The sequence below is a fragment of the Cnephaeus nilssonii genome (genome assembly GCF_951640355.1).
Source record: "Cnephaeus nilssonii genome assembly, chromosome: 16".
NCBI classification, from domain to species: domain Eukaryota; kingdom Metazoa; phylum Chordata; class Mammalia; order Chiroptera; family Vespertilionidae; genus Cnephaeus; species Cnephaeus nilssonii.
In genome coordinates this window covers 47040029-47052523 of record NC_137087.1, presented here as the reverse complement: position 1 = coordinate 47052523, position 12495 = coordinate 47040029, and positions in this window count along the sequence as shown.

Below are 12495 nucleotides of genomic sequence, written 5' to 3'. Positions count from 1 at the left end.
CTTGAGGTCACACAGAAAAGGCAAAGTGGGGGGGTGGGGGGATTTGAGTGCACCTGTCTATCTCCCGAGGAGGTGAGCTGACCCCTGTGCCAGGTGAAAAGGCATAGGGGACAATCAAGAGTGGGAGATCCTCTCCCCTCACCCCTGCTCTGAGCTACAGAAACTCCTGGGCCCGAAGAGCTAGATTTGGCCCTTGCCCCCATTGGGCCCAGCTTTGGCTCCCTTGGCTAATCCTGGAAATACAGCAGAATCATGGGCTTTAGCCCTTTCCTCCTGCCCATGCAGCCCTCTCGACCAAGAACCAAGGTTCCCCACAGCATGTATTTGAGCAGGAATCCTTCTTCTCCAAGCTCCTCCCAGGAGAGTGGGCAGATGCCCCGAGAAACCTGATCCCCCTGGCCTGAACCTATCCCTGAGCCTGCTGTGGAACCCTGCCCAGCCTGCTCAACCCCCACACCCACCTGTCCCATTTCCCCAGGGTAGTGAAAAGGACAGCCTGACCACCTCAGGGGGATGCTCTCTGCAACTTCAAATTTTTGTTCAAAAGGTTACTTTGACTTTTTGAGAAGGCTCTCCTGAAGCTCTGAGTTTGGACCTTTTTTAAAAATTAATTTCCTGTTTTCAATTTCACTGATTTCTGCTCTAATTCTTATACCTCTGCTTACTTTGGATTTAATTTATTCTTCTTTTTCTAGTTCCTTAAGGTGAAAACTTAGATGATTGATTTTAGATCTTTCTTCTCTTCTAATACATGCATGTATGGCTACAACTTTCCCTCTAAGTACTGCTTTCACTGCATCCCACAAATTTCAAAAAGTTGTGCTTTCATTTTCATTTAGTTCAAAATATTTTTTAGCTTAAGATTTCTTCTTTGACCATGTGTTTAGAAGCATTTAATCTCCGTGTACTTTAGGATTTTCCAGTTATCTTTCTGTTATTGATTTCTAGTTTAATGCCACTGTGGTCTGACAACAGACATTGTATGGTTTCTATTCTTTTAAATTTTTTTTATGGCCCAAAATGTGGTCTGTCTTGGTGAATGTTCTATGTGAACTTGAGAAGAATGTGTATTCTGCTGTTGTTGGATTAAGCTATCTATAGATTTCAATTGTATCTAGTTGGTTGATGTTATTGAATTCAACTAGGTCCTTACTGATTTCTGCTGGCTGGATCTTTCCATTTCTGATTGAGGGGTGTTGAAGTCTCCAACCATGATAGTGGATTCATCTATTTCTCTTTGTGATTCTAAAAGTTTTGCCTCATGTAGTTTTATGCTCTATTATTAAGCTATAGAGCAATTTTAAGGATTGTTATGTCTTCTTGGGGAATTGACTTCTTTATCACTATGTAATACCTTTCTTTATCCCTAATACGTTTCCTTAGTTTGAAATCTGCTCTGCCTGAGATTAGTATAACTACTCCTGCTTTCTTTTAAATAGTGTTAGCATGGTATATTTTCATCCACCCATTTAGTTTTCATCTATCTGTGTCTTTATATTGAAAATGGATTTCTTATAGAGACCATAGATTTTGATCTGTGGGGTATTTTTGCTCGTTGGTTGGGGGGTTTTGTTTGTTTGTTTGTTTTTTTATCCTCACCCGAGGATATTTATTCCTTTTTTTTTTTTTTTTTTTTTTTGAGAGAGAGAGAGAGAGAGAGAGAGAGAGAGAGAGAGAATATGAAGAGGTTTCTGTGAAGTCCTTAGAATAGGACCACAAGAAGAAGCTGGGACAGTTTTCCCCTGCAGACTCAGTTTCTTCCCCAACAGGAAAAGAGCACTGGGTTGGGAGTCTGGCACCTGGGGTGTGGAAATTCATTCTCTCCCACATCAGCTGGCTGGACTTCAATTCCCCCCTGTGACTTGGGGGGCTCTAATTGGTCATAACTGCAGAGTCAGCAACTGTCTGGTTCAGTTGGGAATAGAGCTGCATGATGACCCCAGGGGCCCCGGTCATGGTTCAGAGCTAGTCATGCCCTGGATTTCCTATTAGAGGTAGGCTGAGCTGAAAACTCCCAGCCACTGGAGCCCCAGCATTAAGAGGGAGAAAGCTAGAAACCTTTGCTTCTTGCTGTGATGGTTCATTTACAATCCAAAGATGCATGGCGTGTGGGTGTCAGAGAAAGTGGAGTTCCTGACTGGGGCCAGGAAAGCAGTAAAACTTAAGTAGAGAAAAAAACATTAAGAGCAGGAGAGATGGGGTGGTAGGAGAAAAGAGGAGACGAAGAAAGAGGCTCCTGGTTAAAGAGCTGCATAATTCTAGACTGAAAAAAAAAAAAAAGAAAATTAAACCCAGGGGAATAAAAACATTAAAAGGGTCACCAATTCATGTTGGGACTGATGCTGGTGCCACCCCAGCTCCTTGAGGCATTTGCAACCTTGGCTCCTCTGTCCCCACCCTGTTAGGATGCTCTATCTGCTCACCCTCCCTCTGCATCTCCCTCTCTCCCCTCCAAGCTCCGGCTGCTTCCAAATGAGCCCCAGTTCTGTAAGCTGTTTTCTTAGATTGCATCTAACAGAAAGTGTTCCACTAGAATAATTTTGTTTTCATTTTACCGAGCAAGAGAAAAGACTTGAGATGCTTTTAAAAAGCAGCGAAGCCCAGGCAGTTTTAATAGGCTAGCGGGTGGGGCAATAAGGGTACTTTAACACAGATTTAAAATAAACACTCCAGAGAGAAAATGACAGAGAGAGAAAGAAAGAAAGCGAGCTCAACCACAAAGGAGTGGGTTTTGGATCAGTCCTTGCAAACTCCAATGCTTCACCTGAAATCCAAGACAGGCTCTAGGAAAATGAGTGTCCACTAGCAGAATGTCACCAATCTCCATCAAGCAGCCTTGACAAGACACTATCCCTACAGCTGGCCCTAGACAATGGTCCCCATGAGAAGCTCTCAGCCATGAGTGATATTTAGGGAGACCTATGTAAATGTTTTCCAGAACAGTATGAGGTCCTTGGCCTTTCAGAAAACCACACTCGGGGTCCTGCTCACCCCGAGGCAGTATGGCACAAAGTCCCCTGGTGAAGAGACACAGGGCGCTCTAAACCCTGCTAAGTCATGGGTTCTGGAACCTGAGTTCTGGAACTTGGAGTGGGTTGGAGAGGAAGGGAATAGTCCTCTCCACTGGGCATGAAAAACAACTTCTCCTTCATCACGGTAGCAATATCTCCTAATGGGCTTGCTGCCTGCCTGCTTGACCCCACCCATGGTGCCTTCTCCTCACGGCAGCCAGAGGCTTATCTGGGAAACTTGAATCTGCTTCTGCCAAGGGAGGACCTCATCTGCTGAAGACCCTGTAGTCACTCCCCATAGTCTATATAATAAAAGGCTAATATGCAAATCGACTGAACAGCAGAATGATCTGTTACTATGATGCACAATGACCACCACCAGGGGGCAGGCGCTCAATGCAGGAGCTGCCCCCTGGTGGTCAGTGCACTCCCACAGGGGGAGCGCGGCTCAGCCATAAGCCAGGCTCACGGTTCTCAAGCGCAATGGCGGTGGCGGGAGCCTCTCCCGCCTCTGCGGCAGCACTAAGGATGTCTGCCTAATTCCTCAGTCAGACATCCCCCAAGGGCTCCCAGACTGTGAGAGGACGCAGGCCGGGCTAAGGGGATCCCCTGCCCCCAAGTGCATGAATTCCGTGCACTGGGTCTCTAGTTTTAGAATAAGAATGAAATCCTTAACAAGGCCAAAGAAAGTGAGCGTAAGTTCTGCTATCCAAACCAAGATAGTGTTGGGAGTAAAAGGGGACATTTTTCTAATTTGCCAGGAAAACAGAAGCAAACTAGGACTGTCCCCAGCAAAGTGAGATGTTTGGTCCCTATCCATTCAGGCCCTGCATGTTCTGGCCCCCAATCTCTCTCTCTCCAACTCAGCCTGAGATGCTTTGTTCTGCATTCCAGCCTTGCTGGCCTGCTTTCACTCCCCAGAATTCCTCATGCTCCTTCCTCACACAGGACCTTTGCATGTGCTAAACCCTCTACCTGGAATCCTTTGGCCATCGCCTTTAACCAATTAATTCTAGCTCATCACCCATATCTCAGCTTAAATGATACTTTGGGGAGGCTTTTACTGAATTCCTCTCCCCCACCCACAGCCAGCCTGGTCAGATCCTTTGTTATGTGCTCCTAAAGAAACATGCTCCTTTCCTTTAGATGATTTCTCTCCCTTTGTGTTACATGCTCATTTCTCTAATAATCTGACTGCTGTCGATTTCCCTTGTCAGACTCCAAGAGGGCGGGAACTGGATGTGTTTGCTCACATTATGAACTTGGCATCCAGCACAGTGATTGGCTGAAGCCCTTCCTAGAACATGCAAAAAAACTAACTCCCTTTCTGCCCAACTCTCATTCTGGACCAACTTTACCTTGGTCCTCAGGTCCCATCACGCTGCCTGCCCCAAATCACTCACCCCTCCTTCTTGTTCGTCCACCCTGCCTGGTCTCACACACATTCTGGGCCACCAAACGCAGCATTGGCTATGTCCTGCTCTGAAACATTCTTGAATGGTTCCATGAGTAACTGTCATGTCCTCAACTAATGTAAGTTCAAGAGCAAGAGCCTCTCAGGTGGAGGGATTCTCCAAGTTTTGTGCCAACTTCTCAACCTGAGTGGTTCTCAATCTTTTTTTTTTTTCTTGCTCCAACCCACCTGAGACATGCAGCACCTCTCATCAGGTTTTAGCTCAGTGATTTAGAGCATAGACATTAGGGAACGGCACTGTGAGGACTCGGTGGCAAGAGGAAATAGGATATACCGGTACAAGGAACAGAAAAAGAGGTGGGACAACTAGATGGATGGGGACAAGGAGAGAGTATTTGGAGGGAGCTTGGTGAGAGGACCCAGACTGAGAAGCCTGGTGCACAAAGGGAAGCAAATCAGATCCTTGCCCTCAGATCCTTGTACTTTATAATTTACTGCCAGAAACAGACATGCTTCCAAAAATAACTGAACAAATCAATGTGTAGTCATCAGGGAGATAAGCAATCCAGAACAGCCCTGCCAGGACCTTTAAGTGATGATGGATAGAGGTGGATACGGTATAATTTTTTTAATCTTCTATTCAAATTTAAATAGCCACAGGTAGCTCGTGGCTATTGTATGGAACAGCATAGAAAAGAATAAACTCAGTTCTGAGAGTTTATAACAAAGGAACTGGTCTCAACCAGGGGATCAAGGTAGGCATTCCTGGAGAAGTGATGAGTTAGGGTCACAATAATGAAGTGGCAGATACTGCTGACTGGCTTGTCTCAAAATCCCTAATATACAGTGGAGGGGGAAACTTTACTAGTAAAACCAAAACACACAAGATTTTGGCTCTAGCCTGGGCTCACTGATTTACAAGCCAGGCAACGCATTATTCAAGTCACTGATTTGCTCTGAGCCTTAGTTTCTTCATCCGTGAAATGGGAATATTTGTTCTACCTAATTCACGGAACTATTATGCAGATCAAACAAAAGGATGTACATAAGAAACATTGGAAACTATAAATACTTTATACATGTAAGATATGATTTTAATATCTCTTTTGCTCATTACAAAAGAAATACATGCCCATTGTAGAAAATTTGGAAAACATAAAGATTGAAAGGTTAAAAAAAATTAATAACATTTTATCTGTCTCTTCATCTTTTTCGTTGCACCTATGTGTGCATATATGTCATTTTTTAAACAAGATCTGGGAGCATACTTGTGTGCTGTTTTGTAGACTGCTTTTTTCCCTAAGCAATCTATCATGAAACTTCCCCCAAGTCATTCATTTTCTACAATATGGTTTTCAATGGCTGCAAAGTGTTCCATAAGATGTTGTCATTTTACCTTCAGAGCCCATTACCTCCCTCATTAGCAGGTAGAGAGAGAGTCAAGGGAAGTAAACAGTCCTGGCTCCTGGACCCACTGCCTCAATGTCCCCAAACCAACCAAATCATGAATGAAGAAATCTCCTGGGGAGCCTGCTGATCCCACCCAGATCTGTGCGATCGCTTCCCAGGCCTGGAATCAAGCCAAGCCCAGATGGCAGCTCTGCCGGATTCACCAATAATTACACCTCAACACTCGGCACCCAGTGCTGTGGGAATTCCCCGGGGGGAATTCCACCCAGCCCCCCTCCCCACTAGTTGGGGGATAGCTTCCTTTCTCTGCCACCTTTTGCTGGGCTTTCCTATTTCCACAGTTCAGGTGGCCCCGGGCCCTCTGAGAGGCACTCCTGCTGAATTGGTTTGCAGACTATGCCACTTCAAACATGATTTAAGAAAAATGACCGGAGCCTCCGCTCTGCCTGCCTTTGGAAACGGTCTTTGTGCTCAGATCATTTGCCAGCGACACTCCATCTCCTCAATTACCCCGGCTAGTTTATCTTTATCTGCCTGGAACACCGACGGGGGAGCGGCGGATAGATAGCACCGTTATTTAAGTGGCTTGTTCAGCTGGAAGACTTCTGCACCTCAGAGCATGAAATACCCCTGGCCTTTCCCCGGGAGACCAGACCCTGCACTGTCTTTAGGTTTGAGCGTGACAGAGAGAGGCTGCCAAGGAAACGTTTCATTATAATAGGGCTGCAGCCTTAGGAACGCGGGAGAGGTGGCCCATGGCCTAGGAGGGTATTTTACCAATCCTGTAGGACCCGTGTGGCCTCTACACAACTAGAAGACTCTGCAGCGGACAAAGCTACGGCATGCCTGAAAGGTTAACAGGGAAAGAGCAAGGATCAGACCACTAGGATGGTCCCTCCGCGTGGATCTATTTTATGCACTTACTATATACTCACACGTAATATAGATACCGAGAGGAAGATGCCACCCCATGCCTCCTGTCTTCAAGGAGATAAAATAGCAAAAGATACTGAACAAAACCAGGCAGTGCATGCCAGGCTAACAACAACAGCTAGCAATGACTGAGCGCTTACTACGTGCCAGGCATTCTGCTAAGCGCCATCACACTTTCTTGTTTACTGCTCGCAACTATCCTATGAGGTGTAGGGGCTGAGTCTCGTTTTTCAGATGCGGACACTCAGCAGTAGTACGATTAAACAACTCGCCCAGCGTCACACAAGCAGAAATTACAACCAGAGCTATCTGCCGTGTAATGGACACAGTGCTGTTTCCAAAGGGAGCGGTTAGAAGGAAAAGAGGGGTCCCAGCCCACTTTCCAATAAAGGCAATCCATTGGCCGTTTCAAGTGGTAGGACTGGACACTGATACAAGAACGCAGGGCAGCACCAGTGGGTGGTGAACACAGCTCTCCATCGGCCCTGGCCCTTCTCCAGACACACATCCCTACATTTGACACCTGAGACATGGTCCTTTCAGGCTTCCTTCCTTCCTTCCTTCCTTCCTTCCTTCCTTCCTTCCTTCCTTTCTTTCTTTCTTTCTTTCTTCCTTTCTTTCTCTTTTCTTCCTTTCTTTCTTTTTTGCTTTCTATTCCTTCTCCTTTCAAAATGAGATTCCATTCCTTCCCATCAAAGATTGGACCAATACCAGCGGGAATACCAGCCACATGGGCCAGGGAGGGGCCTGGGAGACAAGCCAGGTCATTGCTCAGAGGAGCCCAAGACAGAAGTACCTGAGAAGTCCTGCCAATTCTAGGCAAGGACGGAGCAAGAAGAGCCTCTGACAGCACCAGACAAGCCATGGGTCAGACCTTAGATTCCAGGTGAGAGTCAGGGCAGAGACCGGAAACAGGAGTGAGGTCTTAGGTGTGAGCCCCAGAAGCAGGTTCTGAGACAAGGCTGAGTGTGAATGGTTTCTTTGGGAGGTGGCTCTGAGAAGAAGTAACAGGGAAATGGGGATCTGACACAAGGAGAGGAAGGAAGTGAATACAAGGTGTGTTCATAAGATTATTATTTGGGGCCATTGGAGCTGATTGCACCAGGAAATTCTGGGAGACTATGTGCAACATGGCTCATGCAACATGGCTCGGAGTTGTTCCCCCAGGGGATAGGGAGCTGGGGTATTTGCCCACCAATGCCTTCACATAAATAGTTGAGGGCTGCTAATAGTGAGATAAGTCCCAGCATTTCAGCCCGCCCCACATACTCACACTAAGCGAGCTCTTCCTGCAGCCAGAGGAAGCCCACAGGCACAGTCTCACTCAGGTGCTGCAGAAAAGAGCTCTGATTGGGAGTGCCCGGGAATATGACCCGGTCAGAGCCAGAGCAAACAATAACGAGGAGGGAAAGAATGTAAGGACAAGGTGCAAGTCCTCAAGCTACAAAGGGAACAGAAGGACTGTGAGATCCCTGGCGCAGCCTGGCTAGTGACTGCACGACATAGGGACAGGCAGGCCTGGGAGTTTCAAGGGTCAGGGCTAGGCTGATGGGGAAGCAGCTACAACTGGTAATTCACACAGGCCCTCTGTCCCTTGTAATCCTGCTCCTCTATCCCTTCCCTATCCTAGGGATGAGCTGGCCAACCAACCTGAGAATCAGACCCTAGGCAATGGAAGGGCGGCCTGCAAGGTCCTCTGGTCGCCTTCGAGCTTCTCTCCCTGCCCCACTCTGCTCTACAGGGCCCCACGAACTTGATCCCTGGGCCCAGACAGGGTGATCTGACTGAGATGGTACCTCCTCTCTTTCAACCCAAACCTACCTGACAACCCAAGCCTCACGCCCTGACAATGGCCCCAGAACTGTCTCTGAAATTACTTGTGGCCAGAGCAGGAGGAGTCAAAGTGAGGATCCAAGGGAGGCATCTGGAATTTCACATTTGGAAAAGCCCAGACATTTAAACAGAGGTGCTATTTCAATTCGCTCACTCCCATTCTCCTTTAACCTTAGACTGAGGGAGGAGTAAACCCTCTCGGCTTGGTAGACTGAATTCTTTAAAGAGCCACCTTGTCCTTTTTTTAATGTTTTGGGGTTTTTTTTTGTTTTGTTTTGTTTTGTTTTCGTTTTGCTTGGGGCAGACATCAAGGGCCCAAAATGGAGATTTGGTACCTTGGTCAGATGGCTCAAAATGCCATAAGTTACCACGGGAATAGCGTGCTACCAATCATCTTTCCTGCTAATCCAGAAGTCAAATAAGTCCATGAAAGGCTTTTTTTTTTTTCCTTTCTAGAATTTCAGGCTCCCTGAGGACTAATTTCTCTGAAAGCTGCATTAAACTAATAGCACCATAAAAGGCCCATTGTGAGATATAATGGGTTTGCAGGACTTTCCTATAAAAATAATAAAAAGACTGCCAAAGGCAATTTCCAAAGGTCAATTATCTTTGTGTTGCTTGAGCTGAGTGGAGGTCAGTCCCAGAATTCCATTTGATGGGCATATTAATCAAAACGGGGCCTGCCCTCCCCATCTGACCCCATCACTGTCAGAGAAGTCACAGGTTCCTCCTGATGCTGGTCGCCAGGAGGGGGCTCAGGGCTCCGTTTTTCCCAGGAAGAGACCGGCCCACTACCACAGTGAATGCAAAGGTGGAGGCTGAAGTTTCCAAGGGAAGAAAGCTACACCCTGAGCACAGGAAAGAAGACATGACCCAGGTTATATTTGACCAAAACCAACTTCAGTTAGTTTAAGCAATAATGAAAAGTTTGCTCATAGATACAGGTAACAGATTGGTGGTTACCAGAGAGGAAGGGGGATGAAGGAAGGGCCAAATTGGGCAAAGTAAATCAATATATGGTGATGGATGGAAACTAGACTTTTGGTGGTGGAGCAAGCTATGGTATATACTAGTACAGATATCGGATCATAATGCTATACACTTGAATCTTATAGGATGTTATTAGCCAATGTTACCTCAATTTAAAAAAATTGATTGAAAGAAAAGTTATCTAACGTAAGTGGGAATTTTAAGGATGGCTGGATCCAAGGCCTCAAACAATGTCAACTGCCTGATGAGAGGATGTTCTCACTTCTCTCTGTCTCGTCTCTTTTCCTCCCTCCATCCTTCACCCTCACTCCCTATGTCTATCTCCGCACTACCGCTGCCTGCTCTCAGACAAGCTCCTTGTGGCAGGCAAGAAGGCATCAGTGAAATGGAATTTTTGGACTGGAACCCGGATTCTTTGTCCTCTGGAATCAAAGAATGAATCCACGGACAGAAAGTGGAATAGCAAAGGTGGAGATTTATTGAAGAACCAGTACAGACTCCCACATGGGGAGAGGGAAAGAGTCCCCCAGAGTGGACTCCCACGTGGGGAGGGGGAAAAGGGTCCCACTGAGTTCCTTTTCCCTATGGCTTGTAAAGGCTGCAGATCCTGGTGCCTTGATATCCCCTCTGATTGGTCACTATTCCCTTAGACTGGTTACTATAGTAACTCCTGGGCTCAAAGGTAGAACCTCACATGGGACGTAAGGTTCTCTTCCCCCTCCTTATTATTTTTCTCTTCCCTTTGGGCTTTTCTTCTTCTCCCTCTGAATGAAGGGCTTCCTTCTCTTTTTTCTGTAAATGTAGACCTTTTGCTGTTCCCAGCTCCTTCATTCTATGGAAATGTACCTGTTGCAGCTTTTCAGCTTCCCTATTCTGTGGAAATATACCTTCTGCTGCTCTGCAGCCCTGTGCTTCCTCCATGGTCCCCTTAATTTCCAACATTTCTAAAATTTCCTAAACCTGTCCTATCTTACCCCTAAAATTCCTGTTTCATCAGGCTGACCTTTATTGACCATTTCCCCCATTGAGCTACCTCAGTGTAAAGAGACTTTTTCATATATCAATTTCAGGAAAAACCTCTGGTTAGCTCTGTTTGGATCATGTGCCTATCCCTGGACCAATCATTGTATCCAAGGGGCTGCAAAAATATGATTTGCTCAGCCTGGGTCACATGCTTACCCTGTGGCTAGGAGGTCTGGAGAGAGAGGACACATAGCCTCCTATATAATAAAAGCCTAATAATATGCAAATCGACCGAACAGTGGAATGACCGGTCGCTATGATGTGCACTGACCACCAGGGGGCAGACACTCAATGCAGGAGCTGCCCCCAGCCCACAGGCCCCAGGCAGGTGCCAGCAGGGGCCCCCCATCACACCACTGATTGCCCCACAGAGGGAGGCGACTGGTGACAGCAGCGGAGGGCGGCAGGGCCAGCCGGCGAGTGGGCAGCTCCAGGCCGGCCAAGGTGGGTGCCAGCGTGGGCCCCCCAATTGCCCCACTGGTCACCGCACAGATCGGTCCTGATCGCCGGCCAGGCCTAGGGACCCTACCTGTGCACAAATTTCATGCACTGGGCCTCTAGTATTGGATAATTAACCAGATCACATCCAGTAGGGGAAAAGGCGGTCCCCCAAAGGACAGGATGCTGGCAGACAAAATCCTGCCCACCCAAAGAAAGCTATCCAGCTTCAGAATGCACTCTACTGGTTAACTAGGTATTTTCATTCCAAATATTTCATTCATCTAGTCATCCCTCCTCTCTTCCATTCATTCATTCAGCCAGGCAGCTTGTTTACCTAGTGAGAGTGTTAGCTTTACAGGAACAAATTTTTCTCCGTCTGGCCCCTCCTCAAAATAAAACCTGAAAAACAATTGCCCTTACAGGGCCCTAAGATTCTGGAAGAATGAATTATTCTCAAGCCCTTCAGTCTGCAAGACTCAATAAGGATGCATTAAAAAGTATGGGAGGGTACACACCAAAATATTACCAATGGCTATCTCTAAATGACATATATGGCTCCTTTCTTTTCTTTATTGCATATCATTTTTTCTAATCTTTCTGTAATGAAAATGTAGTGCATGTGTAATTTTTAAAAGGAACAATAATGCTAAAAGCCTTTCAATCTCATTAATCTGATTCTATATGCACCAAGTAACCCTTTGGGGAATGTAACTGGCTTCCCAAGTCCACTTTGCTACTAAAGTGAGAGCAGGCTGACCATCCTAAACACTCAGTAGCTGTGTCTTTCCTTGAGAATAATACTCAGCCAGTTGGTTTATCGAGTCTTTTCTGAGTCTTGGACATGTAAATGTGCTCCCAAGGTGCTGGCCCAACAGCCAGCCTTCTCCGCATCACCTCAGGGTGGCATCCAAGACCCTGGAGGAGGAAAGTGTTTGCCTTCTCACTACAGCTGTGGGGAGGCCGGCCACATTTGCAGCTGGCAGGCAACAGAGCCATTACTCATTAGCAACCAAGAAAAAACCAGGGCGTTTCTATCACCTACAGGAGGAATAGTCTCTTGATGCAATCAGCGACCCTTCACCCTGGACATGATAGGTGGTGCCCTTCCTGGGAACAATGGCAGAAATGTTCCAGCTGGGGTCAGGGGCTCCATAAAGAGTCATGTCTATGTTGGCAATAAAAGTGGAAATTATCAGACCTTTAATATAGCTTTAACTTAGATCTTAATATTTTGAGTAGGATCAAAGTGTGTTGGTATAGTACAGTGGTCGGCAAACTCATTAGTCAACAGAGCGGCAAACCGCGGCTCATGAGCCGCATGTGGCTCACGAGCCACAGTTTGCCAACCACTGGTATAGTACAGTGCTTTTCACGGAGTCTCTTGTTACACAGGTATGAAACAGACATATATGTTGGTCAAAAGTACTTTAAAGTTTTCTA